This window comes from Pararge aegeria, chromosome 20 (genome assembly GCF_905163445.1).
Source record: "Pararge aegeria chromosome 20, ilParAegt1.1, whole genome shotgun sequence".
In the NCBI taxonomy this organism is placed as follows: domain Eukaryota; kingdom Metazoa; phylum Arthropoda; class Insecta; order Lepidoptera; family Nymphalidae; genus Pararge; species Pararge aegeria.
In genome coordinates, this window is record NC_053199.1 from 6,337,986 (window position 1) to 6,364,650 (window position 26,665).

The 26,665-nt window shown below is 35.1% G+C and overlaps 1 protein-coding gene across 6 annotated transcripts in view; it reads right to left on the reverse strand.

Moving 5' to 3' along the window:
* LOC120632483 (endophilin-A) overlaps nucleotides 1–25,977 on the reverse strand; it is a 62,468-nt gene extending 36,491 nt beyond the window's left edge. For 5 of the 6 annotated variants that reach the window (XM_039902272.1, XM_039902271.1, XM_039902274.1 and 2 more), the window contains exon 1: nucleotides 25,807–25,977. The gene's annotated coding sequence lies outside the window, so the exon portion shown is untranslated. Of the gene's footprint in view, nucleotides 1–5,947; nucleotides 6,031–25,806 lie in introns of those variants that run through there. The other variant, XM_039902270.1, reaches the window with a different exon arrangement.
* Nucleotides 25,978–26,665: the final 688 nt, after the last annotated feature.

Sequence of the window (26,665 nt, forward strand, 5' to 3'; positions counted from 1 at the left end):
CGAATTCCATTTCTCGGGCACTAGAGATTAATGTTATCGCACCGTTGGCGAGTGATTTGGTACAATCCATTGAGAAGTTCCGTCCCTTTATGAAGATCTCAATTAAATGTAAAGGGGACAAACTAGGTGGTAATCATCATAATGCCAGGTTTAGTTCAGTAGATTTTTCTACCTATCGTGCACCTATCTCAATCTTGGCTCAGAGCCTCCAGTGTTACCAATGGCTCTTGCGTCTTTGTCTATTTCCCCTTTCCAAAACAACTTTGGCATCCCAATTGATCTCTGCCGGTCATGTTGTGAAAAATGAAATGAGAAAATATGAAAACCAGTGTATTAATGTTACATATGCGCACCGACGCATTGGAAAGAAAGCTATAATTTTTTTGGTTATATTGTATAAGCCATTAAAACAACTTTTTAATTTTATGGATCACACTAAAACAATATTTTAATAAATTATCGTTGTAATAATTCTTTTGACTTTTTAGGATAAAAAATGTACATACGTAAAAAAAATTCTTTTTATTTAATGGTTTTATTCATTTAAACACACTTGTTTTTTTTCTATTTTTAAAATTTGGTTTACACTAAATCTATCGAGAAGAATGTTTAACAGTCAAAAGGCAGATTACAAAAACATGGATTACAGATGTAGTTCGTAGAACGAAGTCGTAGCGCCGACCTACGCTTTGTGTGTGGTAGTATTATTATAGTAGTATATTTTCAATACACTATTCTCTGAGAGGTATAGAAGTCAAACGATGTATATATGATATATACGAAACGATGTGAAGAAGCTTCATTATATTCTAAATCTTGCAGCACTTTAAAAATAAATTCTTCGATATAAGTGTTGCCAGTGATAACTCAGTTATGTGGTCTTTACCTCTTTAGACTTATAAAAAAGGACGAATTGGCAAAGCACATAGCCCATAGGGCCGATTGACGATAAGGTATCAAGGTGCTGAAATCGGGTTTCCGTAACGTAAACGTTTTCCAGTCCCCAGTGCATGGATTCACCTGGCACAAGATTTTGGAGTGTAACAATACCCCAAAAAAACTATGTATAGCAGTTGACATTCACCGCAGGATCAATATTCGTAAAAAGAAAGCAAATTGTATTGATTTATTTTACGGAAAAAACTTTTACCCCACGAACATCCCACTTCCTTTTAACGGAAAACCACTTATACTTACGCGTCTAAGCTTTATGGGACATACACGGACTTTTACATTTGGTAAAAGCCTACAAAAATCCAATATATTCGCAACTCCATATCAACGATATAAAAAAAAACTCGATCAGATTTCTGTACATTGAAATAAGATAATCCTTAAATGCCGAACCAAGTCTTAGGGCCTAATATTCTCTTCAATAAAAGTATAAACGAGGTCAAGTACGCCTCAAACGCCTCATGCTAAGTTCAAAGTAAATAAATTTCTAAAGCTCAACGAATATAAAATTACGTCATTGCGTAACATAAAGAGTGAAAAGGAGACAGTTACCCGGCAACACATGATAATGTAAAGTACTGACTCTGAAGACCAAAATTCGTACATTGCGTGTCGGTGTTGCTAATGATGAATTATTTATGGCTCCGAAATATCATCGATTACAATTGACCTTATAAGAAAGCTTTGTTACTTAGGAGAACTTTGGAGTATATCTAAGAAATCTACCGAGAAAGGAAGAGATTCGTAGAAGAACCAGAGTAACCGAAGTACCTCAACGAGTTTTTAAGCTCGAGTCACTGGGCGGTGTCTAGTACCCCGCCCAGTGACTTCGAAGAACCCATACCATGACGTATTTGTTGTTTTAACGTGCTGTATGTCTTCATTAATACAGCTTATAGCTCTAAACAGATCATATTTTACTTGCGGACAATACATGCAAACTATTGGTTTATTTTCTATAATTTATTTGGGACATAAAACAATTCAAATTATAACCATAGCACTGAATCTAACCAAAACGAGTCGGAATCGATTCACAACACTATTTGATCAATAGTTTAAGGAGAAGTAGGGCGACACAATATAACAAGTGTATGTACACTTATAATGGTAAGTTATAGAGATAATTTAAACTGTACATTAAGTATGTATCTATAAACATGCTAACGTAGCCTTAATGGAATCCAAATTATATAAACGCACCGTCATCATTGACTTATCTTATTCATTTAATATTAATCTAACAAAAGTAAAAGATTATCGATAGAAAATGTTCTTCTTCATCTTCTTAGGAGAATTGCTTTATATGTGCACAGAGCACCAATATTTCACGAATGTTACGTTAAAGAGGAATACACTGCTCAGAACATTACCTATCAACTACTAACTAGTGCACTCGTATAGCCTTTGTCAATTGTTAGCGGTCAACCTGAGATAATAAAATAATAGGAAATATATTTTTTTAAACAATATTTTTAAGTACGTGGCTAGTTCTTAGAAAACTTCATTTTTAAACAATATTGACAAATAGTTTGATTTAGATTTGAGAGTTGTGTAACTGAATAATGAAAAAAAAAATCTTTTTTTTTTAAATTATGGGTAAAATTGGAGTTACTTTGAAATTGATGAATAAGAAAATGTTCATAAACAATTGCAATTTATCAATTTCTAAGTCAGTCAATGTTACTTGTTATTCGGAGATAAAGCTATTTATTTTTTAATTCGGTAACATAACTCTCAAATCCAAATCTTTTGGAAGAGACTTCGTAAATGAATAAATAATATAGGTACTATCTGGATCTCATTTAAGCGACAGAAGACGCGGGGGTCCAGCCGGGATGATCTAATCATAAGGTTTCACAAACGTCCAAAACTGGCGTAATAAAGAGGAAGTCCCTAATTCCTTATCTTATATTACGAATACGAAAAAAATTTTGTGGGTTTGGCCTTCTTTGACGCAACGGATTGTCAGTTTTTTGCACTGATGCGTTGAACGTATCAGCGACAGAGGGTGACATACTCGTCTGCTACTATTTATCTTGAAACCCACGGTTACCCACCCATTCATGGCATTTAACATTATGTAATCAGGTACTAAGGTCTTAAAATTGGTACCTGCACAGGACGCTAGTTTATTCCTACCAACCTAAAAACCTACTAAAATTATAAATGCGAGTGTGTTTTTTAGCTGGCGTATCGTGACGTAGCGAATTTCACATTTAGTAGTTGGGACTGTACTATACTTGAAAAAAAGCCGCGGGCGGAGATTGTGTGTAAATGAACGGTATTATTTTCACATCTATACTAATATTATAAAGAGGTAAAGTTTGAAAGGAGGTAATCTCTGGACCCACAGAACCGCTTTTTGTTGGATTGTCCATTTATCGAGAAAAGTTATAGATTATATAAAACCACGCTTAGACCAAAAGAAGCGGAGGATCAATGAAACATGTTGCAAAAACGAGAAAAAAATATTTTTAAAAGTCTGGGACAGCATATTATGTCTACGTTTTAAGGTTGACTTACACGCGGACGAAGCCGCGGGGGACCGTTAGTAGGTGTATAGGTTTAATTATTTATTTTTGTCCCTTAGATCAGCACCCAGGGACAGGCATCTCATCTCTCTAAGAAGAAAGCAAATAACCACCTGGTTGCTTTAATTCTGTTTGGCGGGCTACAAAAAAAATATATAATTTCGATTAATCGAGCTAAACGGAAATATTTCATTATGCCTTTGAACTTTACAAATACCTCTTATTGAATAGAGGCGCAAAATGCTACGTTACAAATACGCCAAATAATACTTCACCTTGTAGAATCTAATAGGATTAAAGGTTATCAAGCAAATAACCTTACTGAATAATTATAATAGAATTCAAAGGTACCTACACAGACTTCCTTATCTTATCGTTATGTTATGTTCTTGGTCTGGTGCAAGGCTTTGGCCGTGGCTAGTTACCACCCTACCGAAAAAGACGTGCCCCTAAGTGATTTAGTGTTCCGGTGCGATGTCGCGTGGAAAACGATTAGTGGTGCTACCATACATCCTAACATGTTAGCCCGCTACTATCTTAGACGTCATCGTCTCTTACCACCAGGTGAGATTGCAGTCAAGGGCTAACTTGTATCGGAATAAAAAAAATCAATATCAATTGGTGGTAACGGGGAAGGTCAGGGGTCGAACCCTCTTTACATTCCCGTATGCACACTCACCATGCATTTCTTGCATTAGATATCACGATTTTCAGGAAGGTTACACATTAACCTTACCCAAGACTCGTAGTTGTTGAGCAAGCAAAGTTATAGAGCGGGCGAGCAAATAGTCGCGGTGGGTCGGAGTATATTGTGTAAAATAACGAATGAAACTTTATATTTATCGATAGACTTATCAGAAACGTTAGCTAGTAAAGAAGTTGATTAAATTATTGTCATAGACAAATAGTTATTTGTTCAAATAAACTGAAAGAATGCCCATTGGTATGTATACATAAAATTTGTTCATAGTAGTGTGAGTTAGCAATTTATTTTAACCTAAATTTCTTAACTGTTATTTTATAAGAACTAATAGATCGCATCTTAAGTCTAACTTGTTTATTAGTGTCACTGTAGTGCATGTGTTTTTTACCGCAGCACTGACAATGCACTAAAACTATTCGGTAGCTCAGGTTTTTTTAATCTTCTCACTAGCTGTGTTATGCCATCATATAGTGAGAGGATGGTGATCACTAATTCACTACATTCGTAAACTTAAAACTTAAGCTACAAAGATTCCAAACGCACCCTCGTCTAAGGAGACGTCCACAAAAGTATCGAATCTCCTCCAAGAAAAAATAACATCTCAGTTGTTTTAAAAAGCATAACTATATTGTAGAATGTAATAAGAAACATCATTACATAACTTACGAACCACTCCGTCAACTCATGATTTCACATTTTTCGCTTTGCAAACATCAGAGAAAATAGTTTTTTTCAATTATATATATTTATATTTATAATACGCCCTTAAAAAGCAATAATAACCCATCAGGACCTGTAAGTGGAGCCCTTTTATAATATATACCACTTGACCTAGTAACCTTACCTTAGAATGTCGACTACACTTTTCTGGCAATTCAAAACGGGAAATGATTTTTGGATATTTTCCGTCACTTGTGCTAAAACTCCTACCTATACGGCATATTTCAAGATCGGTTCAAGGATTTCGAGAGGTCATCGCGGGAAGTAGTACCCTGATGGTTTTGATGGCAGACTGTAAGTGGGACTCTCAGTATGAACACAGGCTTCGAAAGGCATTTTATTACTTTTAACTGGGAAATAAGAGCCTTTTTTTCTCAGTGAAACAAAGTCAATCTTTGTCCACTGAAAGAAGGACCTTACAGGCGACGCACAAATAGATGGCAAAGTATTCATCCAGATCCTAACAAATGTAATAAATAAAAATTTTTTTTTTTGTTAAGGGTAACTTTTCAAAAAGCACTGTTATCCAAAGACACGGGAAAATAACTTTTAGAAAATGACAACCTAAATATCCTTTTTCTGGTTTTCGATTTGACAGATACACGAAAATAAATTCATCGTCGTCACATCTAATTAATAAATACTCCCGTTGTGAAATCAGTTTTAAATTATGTTATACACGTTTAGTTAAAACTCAAAGAAAATGTATATTGCCCTACACATTCTGAAATAGATTCTCCAAATTTAACTCCGAGCGTAATTGAGTCAGCCCTTTAATAAATAATACGTACTAAATAAGGCGCCGTGATTCACGAAACATAATAGAACACTAACATTATAAATAAACGATTACAGCCGAAATATAGATAAACATAATAATGGAAAATGTGTATCTGGCAACATAACTTACATTGATAGAGTATGTCAAAAGCGCTTTGTTAAAAGTATTTGTGTTAATTAAAGGCACTGTATAAACTCAGTTAATTAAAAAGCTTACCATTTATGATAATATCGTATGAGTATCGAAAAAGCGTACCTTTTTTTATGATCTCCTTTCGTCACAATACACAGTCAGTCAGTTAAAACAGCTACGGTGCTACGGCGCTGTAGCGGTTTTACGTAGCTCGTAGCGTGGGAGCGACTGAGGCGGTCGTAGCGACATGCAACTGCGCGCGCAACCTCGCCCCCTCACTACGCGGACCCAATACCAATCCACATTATTCTATTTCGAAATGATTTACCTATATTTTATTTTAAACTGTGCCAAATTTTCGTATAATACAATTTTTATTGCTACGAATCACACGTAATCTATTTCATTGGGTAGGTTCCTATACAATTGTATACCCGAGTAGTATCAGGTCACGATGACGTAATAGCTTTCATAGTTAATCTATTGTTAGGAGGTGAATTATAAGAGGTGTCCGCTATGATATTTCAAGACAAAAGCATGGTTGAAGCGGTGATGTTTTGACAGGTAACAAAGGTAAAACAGGTAGGGTTAAGCTGAAAGTTTTAGGTTAAGTTTATCGATGAAAAATTTTAATATTAGTTATTTAATAATTTACGCTAGTCGCTAAGCCTCGAATGTATTGATCGGATATTATTAACGTTTTAAAACCAAAAGATAGCCTCATCTTAGAGAAGGTAAACGTATTTTGTATTTTTTTTTCTATACTACGGTCACACGGTGTATAAAAGAAAAAAAACATATACCGGAGGCAATGTTACTAATAGTACATGGCATTAGAATAGCAATGCAATGTATTGTCACACTTCAACTCACAGCACCGTTCAAATGTCACCACGTGAATAACACAACTAGTCCGTCGTTGTGCCACGTTTATCAATAAGGACCTGGCTGACAATGTAAAAAAAATTAAAGAAATTCTGTAGTACTACTTAATATGAATACCAAGCAAAACTGATGTATAGATATCTTAATTTGTATAGATGGTTGTCACTTTTGACACACTTTTGACATGTGCACCAATTTGGATGAAATTTTGTGTATATATTCAACAGGTTTATTATGGGTTATAGGATGATTTTGAAACACAATTGGAGGATAGGTGGCGCTATATTACCGGGCAGGCCTACGTCTGCTGGGTCCGCTAGTATATATAAATATATATATACCGTTTTATCAATCAATTTAATAAGTAATAATTCTTCAGAATTCTTCTTTAGGTGGCAATCCGCTGGCTATTTTTTACTAGCGTACCCAGCCCGCTACACTACGCCGGGCTAGATTTTGCTTTATTTTATTTAAACAATAAACTTACATCATTAAATTTTTAATTTAAGTCACATAATATATTAAATCATTTATTTATCTCCGTATTCATTCTCTTCTATTCTCTTCTCGAGCGAGTGAAGATTCAAAAATAGGAGTTATCCGATCGTCACCAAACTTTACAGGATTACTCGCCATGTCGATCCGGAGATTCCCTGAAAGTTTTATTGAAATCGGTCCAGCCGTTTCTGAGCCTATACGGAACATACCCACACACTTTCTCTTTTATATATATAGATTTCAATAACTTAGTTGCATTAAAACAGTTAAGGACAAAAAGTTAAGGACAAAATAAACATAATTAAAAAGCAAAAGGCGAACTTATCAATAGTGATCTCTTCCAGGCTACCTTTTCGAACAGAGCCAGTGAGACACTTGTGAGGCGGGAGATAGCAATAATACAAACATATACACGCTAATAACTACATGCTAGATAATATATGAAATAATAAAGATATATATCTATAGATAGATAGATAGATAAATTCTTTATTGCACACAATTAAGGGATAAAGATAACATATTTTGAAAACATTAATACTAGAAAAATAAAAATGCGCAAAGGCGGTCTTATCGCTTTAAGCGATCTCCTCCAGACAACCCTTAATGAAACCCTATATATCCAAAACACATATAAAGTTGTAACCGCAATGAAAAAATAAAATATAAGTTATAATTATGTAACAAACTTGTTTGTTACTACATATATATTTATATATTAGGTCAGATTAATCTATGTGCCACCGGACCGGTTTGTGTGGCGCAGGCGCAGGCCGCCACTGCTGGCGGTGCCGCGCGGACGCACCAACTTGCTCAACAAGGATTCGCACCCTTAACGACATAGCTGAGAGAACGGATCTGTTTTGTTGTACTCTGACTGAACTCACAAAGGTTACTCTTTGGTGCATTTGTTACATTGATAAAGTTTAACATGTAGGTTAGTAAAATATAGTTATAATGTGTGTTGATAGGTGCATCAGTGTCTACGCTAGTGCATGAGGAAAATTCCTGTAATACTAGTCGTAAGTTGAATAATAAATAAATAAATATTGTTTATCATCAATAACCTATAACTACCTAAAGGCCAGTCCCAAGAGGAAGTTTTGCCCATAATCACCACGCTGGGCAGATGGTTTGGTGATCGCAGTTGATGGTAGTGGCACAGAAAACGCTACTGCCGTACTGTTATTCTTCCCTAGTCTGGTACGACACCCACTGGAAGAGGGTAGGTTGCGTCTTCTGATCTGCCGTCACCACGGAAACAATTATTTCAATTAATTTTATATGATTTATTATTTTTCGTACTCTATTAAAGTTCAACAGCAATAAAATGTGAAATGTAATTACGGTTTTTAAAGTTTTGTCATCATCCGTGTTCTATACTGGCGCTTATGTTTTATATCAAAGTGTTTCCAACTTTGTTCGTTATTAGATGTAGAGATCCGTGTACGAAGTTTCTCGCCAAACGATGTAGATACTTATTACATCAGTTTTGCTCGCCACAAAGTTACTTACGGCTGTATTTAAATAAACACGTTTTACTCAACTAGTCAATATTATTTACATAGATTATGTTTTTTAAAATTAATAATTGATGGATCAAGCACATGGCCCACCTGTTTGAAAGTGTTAACCCGTCACATTTAAACACGGCTTTCGAAAGGTTACGATGGTCACCGGACACGTGCCTAGTAGGAGTACAAGTTTGTGTCCATTAATGTAAGGCGATATTGCCGGTATTATTAAAGAAAGAATTATACGTGTGCCTTTAATAATACCGGCAACCACGCCCATATGACCGGAACACAGCAGTGCTCTTTGACAACAACAATACTGCTTTTCGGCAGAAATAAGCCCGGTAGTAATTATCCGGAAATAGTATTTTTTTTTTATTCCACTACATGCTAGCCCTTGACTGCAATCTCACCTGGTGGTAAGGCTAAACTGAGTACGACAGTTTTATAAATCCTAATCGGTTTCTACACACACTGTAACGCTAAATCGCTTGGCGGCACATCTTTGCCGGTAGGGTAGTCGCTAATAACGGCCGAAGCCTCTACCAGACCAAGCCAGAGAAAATTCTGAACTTATGAGTTAAAAATTGTCCTTCCGGGTACCGAACCCGGGACCGCCTATTTTATTATAAGACCGTAACGCTCACCGCTACGCTACACCAGTTGTCTGATGTTTTCATGGTTCCGTGCTAAAATGTTAAAAATGGTACACTCGGCGTAACTTTGTCAAACCGTCTATTTTTGTTAACTTTTACGCTAAACAGTTTTTTTTTTAAGCGAAAAAGTCAATACTTCTTGAGCAATCGCTCCAAAATATATCTGCAATGATAGCTAAACGTACTCTATGAAGTAGGTACGGTAGAAAGGTTGATAGCTAATTTCATGCTTCCCAAGTCAGCACTCATGATGTATATAGCTCGGGTCAACATTGCTTATTCTGCACTATCGACAGATTAACGCTATCGCCACTACGCCACACCGCTACCACTGACTTTAATCGTCTGCAGTGACCGGGCTCAATCCTTAACTTCCCCCTACACGATTAGTATTAGCTACTTTAATTCCGTAATGATCCGTACTAAAAATTCTAAGCAACAATGTTGAAGCATCATTCTGCAACATTGTTGCTTTGAATTTTTCGACAACTATGTATTAGAAATTAATGTGACAATTTTTTTGTATTTAAAGTGTTCAAGCTTGATGATAAATAAATAAAAATCGTTTATTTCGTTTCTTACATTGTAAATGATACATGCTGTGGAGAATACCTATATATAATATATTATTGCTCTAACCTGGTTGCTCTACTAATAATTTAAAATTACATTGTGAGATGGTGATAACAAAAAAAAAACACCCGGCTAAGTTTGTTGTGGGCTTCTCCTTAGACCAGGACGCGTTTGAAACCCTCGTAGCTTTAGTTTTAAGTTTAAGAATGTGGTTATCGCCATCATCTCACTCCCGTGTAATTCTTATGTACGCATCAAAAGTGCCACCTATGGGCCTACTTGAATAAAGAGATTTTTGACTTTGACTTTGAATTTATCTGTGTCAGGAGGCATCACTCTTCCATAGCAAAAACAAGATTTGGAAGCTTTTGTTGGGATATTATTGACAGACCAAGCAGACGGCTCAATTGACGGTAAGTTAAAAGCCATCGCCTAAAAACAGCAACATCTTTGCGAGGCATGAAAGAAACAAATCGGTAAAATATAAATAAAATAAAGTCGGTTTTAGGCTTCACCTGCCTATAATTACACCGGCAACAACGCCCTTAAAACCGGAACACAGCATTAAAAAAATGCTGCTTTGCGTCAGAAATAAGCATGGTTGTAATACTTTTCCGGACAAGCTCTTTAAAAAAAAGTTATGCTACTGCTTAAAAGTTAAATTATTATAAAAAAACGAAGAAGGCAAGGTAATGGGTATATTTAATTTTGTACCCTTAATAAACGTAATGTAGGGTTGGAGTATTTTACTTTATTTGTACACCACTACAAAGATAGGGAAATAAAAGAAGAATAGAAATACAAAGACGGAAGTGGAATACAAGAGGCGGCCTTATCGCTTAGTAGCGATCTCTGCCAGGCAACCTTAATTATGTTGTCACTTGCTGACATTTGGGAGGTAATATCAGTTGAAATGTGACAGATACTGGGTAAATATTCTAACGTTACGCCACGTTAATCACTAGGAGTGAAAAAGTATATAAAATTAGACGCAGTTATTCAAAAATATTACGGTTGCCAAAATGTGTCTCCCCTTTCTGTACTAATGCGTTACATGTATTTTATATCCAGTTTGTTCCAACTTGGTCAGACTTCGCTCGAGCGGAGCGCGTTGTGCTAAACTTTTTCATGAAACGAGTAGGTAACCAATTGTTATAGGCTGCGTCACATAAAAAGAGAACTAGAGGCATACCTTTGTATTAATATATAATTATTGGTTCTTTAAAACCGTATGCGGTCATTTGGACCCATGTAAGTTGTGATCGTATTACCTCAATGAGTTAATACGTCATTCCTTACATGACATCATTGTCAGAAGATGAAAGCATATTTGCAGTATGCCAGCAGAGGCAGGAGACAAAAATTATATCCCCCGATTATATCCCCTGACAGGTAGATATAATTGACCTGTCCACCTGCTGAAGCACGGGAACATGGAATAGGAGAAGTTTACCCCCGTTTATTATTATATTATTTCCACTTGTGCGCCAACCCTCTCAGAGTTGATAAAGCTGTAGGAGAAGAAAAAAATGTATCTTTTATAGCTAGCTAGCGGACAGTACCGCAAGACCATAACGAAAACAATATAGCAATTTTAAATCGGCGTCTGAAGAGAATATAACGAGAGTGTAAACTGGGACCACCCTTTAAGTATTTAAGGCAACGGTGCAATTCGGAGCGTCTAGGTTCGGTTGGGTCTATTGATCTGAATTGAACGGCTAAATTCAAAATGTCTATACTTTATAAGCACTTGTAACATCAAGTCAGTCTGTTTGTAGCGACTCGACCACCAATTCGGAAGGCAGTTTCTAACGAGAAGAAGCCGGCAAGAAACTCTAACAGCTGACAAAGATAATTACATTTTAGTCTTCAGGCCATACATTTGAATTCTTACTGGGTACATAAACTTTTACTTCTACGTTTGTTAATTCAGATTGTATAAGGCTCCGATAGTCAGGCAGATGGGTGGACAGACATTTCGGTGCAAATAAACTAGCCGAATTCCCAGTTCTTAAATATTTTCGACATACACTTATTGTGATGGGATGTAGAACACCACGTTTTCGAGTTGAACGTGACTTGAGCGTCCAGCCGGGTATTTGTTGTACAATCTGTTTGAACATATTCTTGTAGCTAGAAGTATGTTTTCTTGCATATGTACAATGACTTTCAGCCAATGGGATTTAATTGGAGTTGGAAACAGTCTTCCATCATTTATTGATAATTATATCTATCACTGATTCGTTGGTCTAAATTTTGACTATTATTCTCGAGGTTCGATTCAAATCGAGGAAATAGTATTTAGGTATTGATTTTTTTAATTCAGTAGGTATAAGCTCGGAGTTAGAACATACTTTATTATTACCACGCTATCCTATACTTTATTATTACCACGATTCATGATGCAAACATGAACTGCTTCTTTGAGTTTGATTCCTGGAAAGGGCAAAGAGATGGGTTTTTCTTTTTAAAAAATCTCAGTTCTCCCGCATTTTGATAATTAGCGTTGTGCACTCCCGTGCCTCGAATAGAACGTTGAGCCATCGGGCACGGCTAGATTAAATAATCCATATCTATATATATATATAAACGAATTGCTGTTCGTTAGTCTCACTAAAACTCGAGAACGGCTGGACCGATTTGGCTAATTTAGGTTTTGAAATAATTATGGAAGTATAGGGATGGTTTAAAAGGTAAAAAAAAAATTAAAATCATTCTGTGCGTGTCTTTGTAACCAAACTCCTCCTGGACCGATCATGATGAAATTTTGTGCGTATATTGCAATAGGTTTTTCGTTGGTTTGAAAGCACAATCAGACCCGGTAGGTGGTTCTGCTTTACCGGGCAGGATGATGTCTGCCGAGTCCGCTAGTATCGTTCTTCTCGGATTCATTAGGACATGAATAGGCTTACTTAGATTAATATGATTCATTATATGTGCCAAAAAGATCTTAAAACTCGCCAATCTGCAGATATAGGTTTTCTTTTATTACTTGAAAATGTCAAAGAGCAAATAGATAAATAATTATGTAGAGCGCAACACCAAAGTATATGATATACGAGTATGGACAACCGCATATGAAGGTAAACGATATAAAGTTTAATTAATCAACGATTATATTATTTTTATGACAATAATAATCAACTTATCATTATTGTATTATCTATGGATTGTATGGTATGTACGCTACTTGTTTACCGATTAGGATGACACGTTTTTTTTATAAAACCCAAAGTCAAAGACGGTACAGTCTATAAATGAAATATCAAAGTGTGTATCATTAGCAAAAACCAGCGCGGATATTTATATCCAATACGATGTCTTAAATATTCATTTATATGAAAATTCTCCCACGCTACCCGCCCACGTTACTCCAAAGCGGGATCACAAGAAATAGCAAATAAGTTCTAATCTATGTGTTTTCATTTGCAGTTCAGTGACCGTATAAAGAAAGATTTTTTGACATAATCATTGAATATTTGAGTTGTTTTTTTTTATATTTCTTTACAGTGAAAGTACCAGTGTATCAGTACCTGAAAGCAATTGGAAAACCGGCCACTATAACTAGAGCTACACTTCGCAGGGTACGAATGTAAGGAACCACGTTCTACAAAGTGCCGCCTTGTATCCATAAAAACCCAAGTTGTAACTTTTAAGCCTCATGTGCTAGTAATTCAACCAGCAACGAAAGCCTTCAGACCGGAACACAGCATTGCAACAATTCTGCTTAGCGGCAGAACTAAGCATGGCGGCAGTATTAAAACCACTAGAACGATTTGTATCTTAGCGCAACGATAATCGTACGTTACGTAAACCTAACGTATGAAACGCCAGGTTTACGTAACTCATAGCATTATCGGAAGTTACCAACGTAGTTATTAAATTCTGCCACCAGCTTAGGGTGCTTTGAGCTCCAAACCACGTCCAATCTACGTCAGGTTTTTATATAATCCGCTCCGAATTGGAACTGAAATTATATTTTGGTAAATCGTGTACCTAGATATAATATTAAATATTCTTTATTGTACAAGGCCATATTAATAAACGTAACGTCGGAATAACCAGTCAGTTGGACGGCATGCATTTGTTGGTGGGGTGGTATCTAGCAAAAGTTTCTCCACGTACTGGAACGCTAAAATCATTTGGCCAGATCAGATAAAATTTGGAAGTTATGAAAATGTCACTGCACGGTTAGAACCTGGGACCTTCTCCTTGTTAGGTTACAGCGCTTACCGCTGCGCCAAGGAGGTTAACAAGTTGGCTTTTATGCTAAAGCATACAATTGAAATTAAAAACAAACAAAATCGTTGGACCGTGTAAAAAAAATTATAAGCATATTGAGTTAGCAAACAAAGCCCGCTGGCATTCATTGTCGTTTATAGGGTTCAGAGCCTCAGAATAGAATGACGGAAACCCTTTGGGATAACTTTAAAGACAGTCCGTGCAATGGTCCATGTATCAGGGCCCTTTTTACAGCACCAGTTTGTGTTGTATTTATTTTTATTTTGGCTTATAATAAAATTTACAAAGATAAGAAAAAGAAAAGGTTAAAGAAGTATTTAATGAGACGACGGCTGATAAACATTAATAGAAAAAGCAGACACATTTTGCCGATCCCACATAGCGTGGGATAAGCACAAGAAGATGATGAAGAAGAAGAAGATTTAGAAAAAACATAAAATAGAGTTTATTTAAGTAATACATTATTTAAATCTATTCGTCTATTTCAAAAAAGAAAAGATATGCGATCGCGTTTACTTAGATCACATACTTTTTCCAGTTATTTCGATGAAAATCCCAAACTACAGAACCGAACTATTTCCTTATAAGCCGCAAACTTTGCCGTTTATCATTAAAAAAAAACCAAAAATATCATTATTTTTAGGCCATCGGACCATTAATGCAATGCATAATTGTATGTGTTTTAATCCAAAGTACGGAATCCTCAGTGCGCCAGTATATCTCGAACTGGGCCAGTTTTTCAAGTACCAAAAACATTGAATAATCCAAGTAAAATATACCTTACACATAAATATGGAATGGAATGGAAAATGGCGTTTGCGAAATGAAAATTTGTATGTATCTGTAATTTATCAGTTAAAACTAGAAATACATACAAAATAATGAATACATACAAACGACAAAATGAATTGCAGTTATAAAAAAGAACGCTTGCAAGAATACAATTCTCATCCTACGTAGGGTACAGATAAGTACCAGTTTCTAAAGATTTTACCCCAACTAACTTCTTCAGGATTTACGTAGGCAGACCGGGCGGTCTCGCATTATCTTTAAATAGAGTAAACGTAGGCGAGATATTTCTACTTCCAATAAGTTATTAAACTCGTATGAACAACATAGCGAAACAAGTGTAGTCTTACAAATCAGAAAGCGATTCGTGTAATCGCTTTTATTTATATAAAGACTCCACCTCCCTACTCTTTACAATTTCCGAGTATCTACCTGATAATTACTACAGGGCTTTATTGATTTATTATCCTTAAGAAAGAAGCCGTGATAGCCTATTGGTTAGGACTTCGGCCTCACTATCGGAGGGACAAGGTTCCATCCCCAAAATGTACCTTTAAGTTACATGTGTGAGTTATATGCAATTAACTATAACTTTAACGGTGAAAGAAAATATCATAAGGAAACCTGAATGCCTGAGAAATTTCCAGACTATTCTCGACTTCGGTTTAAACGCTTCTCATTTTGAGAGGAGGCCCGATTGCTGTAGTGGGTTTAATAAAAAAAATAAAGCAATGGAGTACAGCAGCAATGAACATGTTTACATGGGTAGATTTTTAAAGCGGAAGACTGCCAACAACTTCAGGTATCTCTCTTAATGATTTCTTTCTCTTGTGTATAATGCGATTGTAAAGATTATATTTAAAAATAAATTGGAATTTTAAGTGTTGATTTGAATATAGATTTTAGCAAGAAATTCTAAATAATAATCTAAGCCCTAATAATTTGTATACGATCCATTATAGAGCCCAGTAAGTAGATTTGAAGTAATATTGATGTTATAATTTGGTGTGGTTTTATTATAGAATGACCTACTTTTACAAAAACCCAATGATATAATAAAAAATCTATAAATGGATAGAATTCATATTCGTAACTTCTTCATTCATTGACAATGTGAGACCGGTACGAAACGACACACTTTGCGATTGATAATCCTCGAGTGTCTATGGTTCATTGAAATGAATGCCGATCGAAGCAAATTGCGCGCGCAACCACCGCGACTTAACATCTGGCGAGACAAGTTGGGTGCTCTTCATACAAACTCGGCCCAAAATGAACGTAAGATAAAAGAAAATAGGATCCCTTTGAAACTGGTGTCAAACGTTAAGATTAGACTTTAGTTCGCGGGGCGCAAAGGTGTAATTACTTATTTGTAGAGATTATAAATTGTATTCTCTTTTGGAATAATTAATAAGACAAATTAATTCTAGCTTCTGTGATTATAGCATTATTTAATCTTACATTTAATACTATAATGGGTATGTTCATTCATAATTCTTTTGAAAGCAACTTCTTTTCTGCACGATCTTATGCCGCATGTGTCCAGCGACCCTTGATTTTGTATGTATATCAAATAAATGAAACGTCTTTGCGTTTTTTAGTTCAATAAATATAGTCTTTGTATATTACCACTTAAATATTAGTATAAGTACATTTATTTGTCACTTTTTGACACTAAAATAATATACTGGGCTCAAAATTGTGATAAACAATGAAAGCGAAATAAAAGAATAAATCAGTTTAATTCAAGCGTTTTAATGCTGAAACGAAGGTAGATTGCCTGGTATGTGACTTAGGTATATTAGACGAATATAAACCGGAAATATGTATAGCCTTATCCGTCCAAAAATAAAGGATTCCCACGGGATTCATGATAACATTTTATATTATATAAATATTTATGTTATTATTTTTATGTATTTTGTACATATAGTATCTTCAAATTCTATTGTATTAGTATTTAGAATTTTGTTATTATTTAGATATATTGAATATCCTTAGTAATTATTATGAAGTATATTGTACCTTTATTTGACCTATACCACAATTAAATCATCTTACTCACATCCTGGTGTAGCTGGAAGGGATCTCTTATAGAGATAAGCTTCCTTTTGTACACTTCATGTATCTTATGTTCACAATCACAATTTATGGTACATAAATAAAAAACGTCTTGGACACGACAATAAAGTATTTATTTTAATACGATATACGCGGGCGCGCCAGGTATTATTTTTTTATTTTAATTTTGCTAACTATACTTACAAGAAGGAACATAAATATATATTTTATAAAATCTATTCGCTACTTACATAGTGAATTAAAGCGAACGACAAGTTCGTAGTCTCAAACTTATTTCCCAGAGGTCAATATACTAGCATCAATAAGATGTCCTAGACAGAAAGATTGAGTGAATGGCCTTAGGGCTGTAGGTGTGAGAAGGTAACAAAGGGAGACCCGTAAACGCGTTCGGGTATATACAAGATAACGTAACGAATTACTACGGGGTTTCCTCGGACCCCGAATACCTCGATTTATAAATATATCATATCAGTATCTACAACCGACCAAAGCAAGTGGTCTCAGTGAGTAGAGCTTCAGCTTTCCTTTTGAGGGGGACCGAGTTCAATCCCGGGCACGCTCTTAATTATAGCCACGTCTCTCATAGGATCAGCATAGTTCCACTATGTTGCTGAAATCCGCGTTAGCGTGCTCAAAAAGGTACGAGGGACGGTAAACAGTTTCTGTACAAAATTTATAAACTTAAAATTCCTATAATAATTTCAGAACCGAAAGGTTGTGAACCCGTGGCTCTCTGACAATCGCGGCCTGAGCGCTTCACGACTAAGCTCTTTTTGCATCAGTGCCGCAATTAATATATGCTGTCTTATAAGTCTTATAGCGACTGTAGCGCCATCTAGTAGTAAACATTGCAGTTTCAATCTACTTTTCAAAGGTCTATATTACAAGGAAACACTTAGAAACAAGAGATGACACATTTCTTTTTTTATAATTTTACAGTTATTATAGTATTGTTACACTTGGAGGAAAACACAAATTTATAAAATCCATATAAAAGATTCGGAAGCGACAGGGTTTGTACCTGTGACTCTCTGATTCACTCAACTCTATGAAAAAAAGTGATTGGTCGTTTAGTTAGGACGTAAAGTTAGAACAAACAAACAAATAAATGAACAAACAAACATGTTTTTTTTTCCAGAAGGTAAGTCAAGAAAATGGGTAGAAATAATTATTTCGTGGCATACGTACCTAACGGGATACAACTATCCCTACGAAAAACTTTGCTAAATCATATCGGATAGATAGATAACGAAAGCCTTTTTTTGTGAATCCTTCGGAACATTACCCAAGTCCTTTCCAGGATAAAAAGTATCTATGTCCATCCCTAGGAAACGATACATCCCTACTAATATTATAAATGTCAATGTAAGTTTGGTTGTTACGTTTTCACGCAAAAACTACTAAACCGATCCTCATGAAACTTTGTACACATATTCTTGGAAGTGTTAGAAGTAATATAGGATACTTTTTATCCCGACATCAAGCTCGGTTCCTTTGGGAGAGAGGATGAGTGTTTGACGGTTTTACACCATAACTCCGACAAATTATAATATATGTTTAATTTTGCCCAAACTTTGTGTAGATCTGATGAATGTGGTTGGAGATAAAGGACATAACTCCTCAGCGGACAGCAACAAACCCCTCATTTAAGGCTTAGCGATACTGAATACTTTAAATTTTTTTAGAACTACAACTAAATTGAATGCCACGTCAAAAAACAAAATCAAACCTGGACGAAGTCGCGGGCAACAGCTAGTAGTATATAGTATAGTATACGGACAGAGCGCAATTTCATCTGAATGAACTCAGACCGCTATTCGCTCAATCATTCCCTTAAGTGGCCCTGTCTTTTCATCGTAGGAACTAGGAATAACCTTGAGTACTTCCTATGACATCATCACGTCAAACGTAACCGTAACAAGTTGGTAAATAATATGAGTATTGTTAGGTGTAGGAGATATGACGATTCTATAGTCTATAAATAGAATTTCGTTTCTAATTCACAGACTTATTCTTCCAAAATAGTAATCTCATCCTAATGCGATATTAATATATATTGCCTCTTTTAAGCTTAAGTACTACACCGATCTTATCGAGTTCTTATATAGCTTGTACATATAAAAAAAGGAGGCCAGCGTAACTTTAATACTTGTTATCTTGGTTACACAAAAATCGACAAGATAAATTTATATTGATAAATAATTTATTTCTACATTTTCCAATCTTTTCTCCTCCCCTAATCTACTAAAGCTTTGTTAATTGAGGATTTAAGAACTGTTGAAGTTAACTGCTATTTTCTAAAATACAGAATTATAGTAGCAATTTTTGCTCCTATTCAAGAATATTTACCAAAAAAGTTTTGAACACGTGTCACACTATTATTGCTCGTTACAACAACGGGAAAATTTTAACCTAGTTAATTCCCGCCAGTCCCCTGTCTAAACTAATATGACAATCTGTGCAATTTTTCATCATCAAAAGTTTATTTGGTTGTTCGGTGCAATCTGTGTTCTTACAAAGTTAATTATAGCGGTGATGGAGGCAATTTGCCTAATTAAGCGTGTAAACGAAGCTATTGTTGGTGTGCTTCCATTAGTAATGAAAGTGCTCTTAGTTCTATAGTATTAGTATAGGCATCTCGAAATAACTTGTTCTTCATTAAGTTACAATCTATCTATATATGTAGGTATCAATGATATAAAACAAACACAAACTTGCTTTGTTAAATTTAATTTACTTACTATTTTGTATGCAATTTACTTTTAATGCTTACATCTAAAACTTGTCTTTTAACTTGTGTATTATTCAACCCAACCAAAAAAGTGAATTTTCGTTATTTTTGTTTAACCTGTCATTCTCGTGTCTCTAATCTTTTTATTTATTTGTCTGCTGTATGCTAAGCACAAACAAATATTATTTATATATATTTTTATATGTGAACCCTGCCAACAAACCGCGTGCCGCAGAGCGGTTTAGCGTTTCGGTACGATGCCGTGATCCGTTACTAAGTTCCGTTCCTAAGTAAGACCGCTAATCTGTATAAAGTATAGGTACTTTTACGATTTTTTTACCCCCTAGGGTAATATTTCAGAATCGTCATCGTTTATCCATCCAGAAAAGTGGTATTTAGTATTATATATTTATTTTATTCTGTACGGACGATGTGTGTTTTCGATCGATCGAACGATCTGGTCAATTTTATACATCGATTCAAATGCATCTAATAGCATAGAATAGATACAGAGAAATTAGCTGGAAGGTGGTTCTTTTGCAGTATGTAGTATGCAAACTTTTTAAAAATATAAATAAAATGAACTAAGGACTATAGTGCCGTGGGTACCAACTCCTAGCACCAAGTATACTTATTTATCAGCGAATATTAGTTTAAATATGCAATAATATGCTTCGGAACAAGAACGGAAATATAGGTATGATAAAAATGTAGCCTGAATCATCTTGAAGCTAAGTGACACTAACTTGACATTTCATCTCATCCATCAAACAAAAAGGGCTTGTAGAAGATCTTCATCTGTGCCAAAGCGTGGGCGTAAATCGTGACACCATAAAACAGAGGCGCCCGACTGTCTGACCACTTATTCAGGCTCCATGATCAAATGGTTTTACGTGTCTAGTTATGTATATTATCAAGTTATGACCTTAAATGTAACTTAATGGACGTTTTTTAAGCCATCGCCAACGTCAGTGCATTGTTTCTTTAAGTTAACCTTGACTTTTCTAAATCGATAATAATTTAAAAATATATCAAGTTAAACTTGCCACTCGTGGCATCGGGGTCTTGAGATTATATTAGATATGCCGATACAGTCACACAGTGGAAGATTATAGAGACATGTAAAATTGAAAGTTCATTTTTGGAATTTAACAGCGATTAAGACAATCAGCATTCCAAAGTCAGTTCTTCGAGTATTTGCATGAGTTAAGAAAGCTAGACCTATCTACACTTTGTATTCGAATATTGCCTGATTTAACATACGTTGGCGCCAGACCGTCTGACGACTTGTTCAGGCTCCATGGCCAAATGGCTTTACGTGTCTAGTTACAGCTACATTATATCAAGTTATGACCTTAATGGTAACTTAATTGTTATAGCATATTACATATAATGCATATATTTTATCTAAATATATTAATTTTGATTTGATTTGTATAGTTTACAAAACTATAACTTCGAAAATACTTAACTAATTTTAACAATTTTATTACCGTTAGGAAGCTATTTTGTCCAGAACCAATATAGGCTATTCTTAATTTCAATGCCGAAAAATAAGATGTCAGCCTGAAATAATGGTATTTAAAAACCAGGCCAAAGGAAAAAAACTTTTCGATCTGTTACATCTGTACGGTGTAATTTATAATTTCCTCAATATTTATATTCCACAACAAACAGATCCTCGGCAATATACTGTCATTATACATCATAGAATACCGCAATTTAGGTAGAGCTTGCTTCTATCGAATATTTAAAAAAAACTAAGTGTTGTATAAAAATATGGTTTTTAGTAGACTAAAATTCCGCGGAATCATATAACACCTTTCTAAATAAATAACCCAAAACTATTTCCACAATAAGCCAGCGGCTCCCAGCGACTCGTTTGATGTCGTCTGCCCACCTCTTTGGGGGCCGACCAACACTGCGTTTACCTGTGCGGGGTCGCCATTCCAACACCTTGGAACCCCAACGTGTTGGATTTATAGGCAGCGACGTGTTTCGTATTATAGGCAGCGATTATAATTTAATGACCATAACAGATTTTCTGCGAGTATCTGCATGCATTTAGAAAGTTACACGCACCTACACTTTGTATTCGAGTGGTCATCTTTTTCGTATAGTAACTAAATTCCAAATCAGATTCCAATTTGAGAGCTTATTTTATTGCATGGGATAACTCATTACGGATCTCCTCACGCGGCCAACTAAGTCGTAGTACACCACGCTGGCCCAGTGCGGATTGGTGGACTCCACAAGCCTTTGGGAACATTATGGAGATTTCTCAGGGATACAAGTTTCCTCACGATGCTTTCTTCACCGTTGAAGCAAGTGATATTTTAATTACTTAAAACGCACATAGCTTACAAAAGTTAGAGGTGCGCGCTGGGAATCGAACTCACCGCTATCACCGTTTCTTATAGAGAAATGTCATAAATTATAAGCAATATCGTCCTCGTTAATGTGTCTATTGTACAAAAACCTACACTGTAATAAGGGTGAAACCGCTGCGTCCGGGATAACACAGAAAGGAAATGATGTTTTCTTATTAAATAGAAGGAACCTCACTGATCAAGACATTATTTTCTTTATAACTTCGGCGTTATAAGCTACAAAGAAAACACACATTTCTTTTGTTTTAAGAAGGCGATAAAATTAAAACAAAGTTCACTAAACGATAACGTATGACGTTAATTTATCTTGACCCCTAGCTATTTTGTTAGATACAGCATTAAGGCAATAAGGCTCTCTTAATGTTAAGATTGATGGCAGAGGCCGACGCTTTTAATACGGCTAAGCTTTAGGATCGTAAATATACTCGTACAGGTAAGAAGCTAGTTTCTGGCGGTAGATAAAATAAAAGTAGGCCGTATAACCGCTGCATTGACCGTGGCCGTTATAAATGGTTTCCATGACATAACAGCTCAGCTGTAGATCATGCCAAGTATGAAGATCACTTGGATATAATAGGTACCTACCAGTGGCGTGCACAGGGTTTTTGACCAGGGTATGCATAAAGAAGGAAGATGGCATAAAATTAAAAAATCCTTCCCCTTTATGAGTTATACAAAAATTTTAGGGTATGCAGTGCTTTTGTGTATGTATGAAGTGCACGCCACTGGTACCTACACAGGTTTGCGACATGAACTTTAAACAATACTAGCGGTATTTTATTGATTTTAAGTAGCTTGAGTGTATGTTGGACTATTCGCAACGATGCTCGTGAATCAATAATATAATTTCAACTTGTAAACATGTACCTGATAAATGCGAAAAAAATAATTTGTCTTGTACATGAGTATCAAACTGAAATAGCCAGTTATGACTTATATGAAATAAAACAGTGACACAAGTTCGCCCAATTTAATACGTTGCTGGCGTTATCTTGGAGCGCAGCAGAGATCAATTTTATTTATTAATCTATGGTTTGATAAGTACGTAATTTTAGCTGAATAGATTAACTAGGCCTGTTTATTATGCCACTCAGTATGTATTTGATATAATAATAGATTACACAGCCAGGTGGCCAAGGAACGGCGAGGATCGCAAGCAAAAACTTCTGATTGAAGGGCATGGGAGTGCATTCTATAAATAGAAAGACCCCCGCGTAGGCGGGACGCTCTGAATGCACTTTAACATTTAATTGTTTAATACCTATCGTTAGGACTATAGACTATAAATAAGGTCAAAAATGAACGTCATATATTATTAGGAACAGCTTTTAGTGTGCTGATAACATTTGCTTGTAGTGTGCGATATAGAAAATCAAAATTGTTATAAATAGTTATCTAAGGTATTGAAGCAATTTAAAGCAAGATGCTTTCCAGAACAATACCTCTAACCATAGTGAGTACTGTAGTAATATCAGATAAGACCTAATCAAAGTAAACAAATTAATAAAAAATGTCTGATCATTTTAGATGAAAAATAGCCTAATAATAATTTCTTACCCTAATTTCTAACTTTGTAATTTGTTCTTATGTCATATTATTCAGGTAAAGTATATTTTAACTGAAATGTATGTTAGAGCATTATTACATACTGTTTGAGTTTCAAGTTGACAAAAAAAGTTTAAGTATAATTATATCTATGGATAGTCTTATAAATTGACAATATACCATAATTGCATAATCACTTTTACTGATTCTCAAATAATATGACTCAAAGGTAGGTAAGTATTTGCTGTAGTACGAAGATTAAGATAACACATAACCTTGCCAGGGGCTCAGAAAAAATGTATGACATCAGACATAATGGACAGAGTATCATAAAAGCAATACAAGACTGACTAAATGCCTACTTCTGCTTAGATTGCATCAGGATAAGGTTCAAAATGGTTTGCAAAAAAAATTGGACAGTAGTAAATTTTATGAAACATCTGTATAGTCAGTTATTAACCTCAATTAGGAACACAAGTGTTTGTTCAAAAAATAAAACTTCATTCATCATTGCTGGCGGGAAATAAAGGCCAGTGATTCCAGTTTTATCATATCAGTTAAAAATTGATACTGACAAAATGAATAACTGTGATAATATGTGTGTGTTGATAATACAATGTAAGGAAATAAATAAACATGCATCAATTAGTAATCCAGATGTTTGATTTTATATTGAACTTTTATTGTTATATGATCATAAATGATTCTTTGTTTTCTATATTTTTGGCAAAATAGGTTGTTAGTGTTACAATAGGTTATAGGCATGATAAATAATACAAAAACACCAGTAGTGTGATTAAGACTACTTCTGTACCTTGGAAAGACATGTGTAGTATATAGCTATTATTTATTTAATTTGATTCTTAGAAAATTCAACATATCAATTGTTTATAGTTTTATTTTAAAAAAGAATTCTAGATGTAACAACAAATTTATCATTTTCAGATTTTTCAACACAACTTAAACTTTTTTCAAGAGTCAAATTATATGCTGAAGCAATCTAAAGGTACAGCTATTTAAGCTGTACCTTTAGATTGCTTGGAATTAGAAGTTTGATTTTTTGCAGCTCCAAGGGATTGCTAACCTGAGTAATTGATTTTAGTTTCAACTTGGCCAAGTTCCAGAGAAAAAAGTCTTTACAGCCAGAAAACTATGCGATTCTTATTAGGTTAATTACAGCCTTTTCCATTTTCAGGACCAGAACTCTAAAACCAGCTACCTTACCTATAGACTGGGAGCTGTATGGGGTAGAGTGTGTAAAACATGAGGATTGCTTTAATCAATTGATACATAATTAAAAAAACTTATGAAACATACTCCTGATACATACTCCTAATAATTTGAGTGCTAAGAAAACTGTTGAAAAGGAGTTACTTCAAAATTTAGAATGCTCTACTGCTGGGCTGAATAAAAAAAAAGAGATTCCTCTTGAACTGTGAGACCTCCGGAAGTGGAGGGCTGAGTCAACTTAGAGTTCTATCTTGTAATGAGGCCCGCTTCAGCGGATGCACTTCGACCCTCCAGGATCTTTTGTGCTTGCAACTTAGAGTTAGTAACACTATAATCTATAAATTGGTTTGTGTTTCTGCTGTAGATAGATTTGAGCACTATAAAAACGTCTTCAACTTGACTTTTCGCATAGTTACTCAGCAGGCCAAAGTTTCTAGATTGGAATTATAATTAAGTGCCACACTAGAAAAGTAATCATATTACTTTCTTTGCATGGCATACCAGTGATATTGACGAAATTTTAGCTTCAAAAACAAATAGTTCTCACAGGATTTTTAACCTTTTTATTTCGTAAGAACCGAAAAAAACGTAGGGATAGTCGTGGGCTCATACATAATAAAAAAAGAAGGCAAAAACATAAGCGGCAGGGGAAACTTAATTGGTCAAGTTGTTCTCTGCCTCACAGGGCTTGTTAGATAAAAGTAGTATAGGTTCAAAGTACTAATAAAAGTTATAATTATTGTCTTCGAATGTTTAAGTGCGGATAAATTGCGATCAGAATGCATTAAATAAATCTTACGCTAAAACATTTGAATAAACATAAATGTAATAACAACTTTCATCTTACCTTTGCGTCGTCACTGAATCTGCTCTGATCACAAGAAAGTTAAATTAACGTAAGCACTAAATTACAGGTTAAATCATATAGTATATTTTAAGTACAGGAAAGGCCTTCCTATTTCTTTTTTAAATCAATATCACATCAATATCAGTACTCAGTTTCACATCCAATTTTCAATTTGACAAATTGACACCGTCTGCATCTGTTTGACATTTGACAGTTGACAGTTAAACACAAACCTCACTCGAAAAAAAACCCAGCTTTAAGCATACCTTACACTCTCCGACCCTCCTCGTCTATGGTCATTGAGAAAACTTGATTAACATTGGCGTGTTTTCAGACCAATGTCAATAGCTAGCTAGCGTTAAAAGTTTATCCTTATTCAACAACGACTTGACCACGGATAACAAGGTCCTGGGTTCGATTCCCAGTACAGATCATAAATTATTAGGTATCGTGTTTACCTTTTATATATAATACCTCTATAATAAAAAGTAAACTGGCAATATATATCACCAGTGCCAGGTGGTAGTATAGTGGATTTTTAGTAAATCCTAATGTTACAGGTTTCTAATTAATAATTTCCAGGACCAGCCCAGAAAAAAAGCATTGCTCGTCCACAAGCCTCAGAGACCGACTGTTACCGTCAGATCCATTTATTGATATTAACAATTTGTAATAAACTCTCCCCATGAGTGGGACATTAATGAGTCACTCCAGATTTAAAGTCTCTCAGGAGTGTTGGTGATAAAGTCACTGAAGTGTGCAATTCCAAATTATAAGATTTTTATTTCTTTCAGTTAGCTAAATAGGAATTCGAACTAAAATTAGATAAGTTTTAAATTCATTTTAGTGACGATAATGA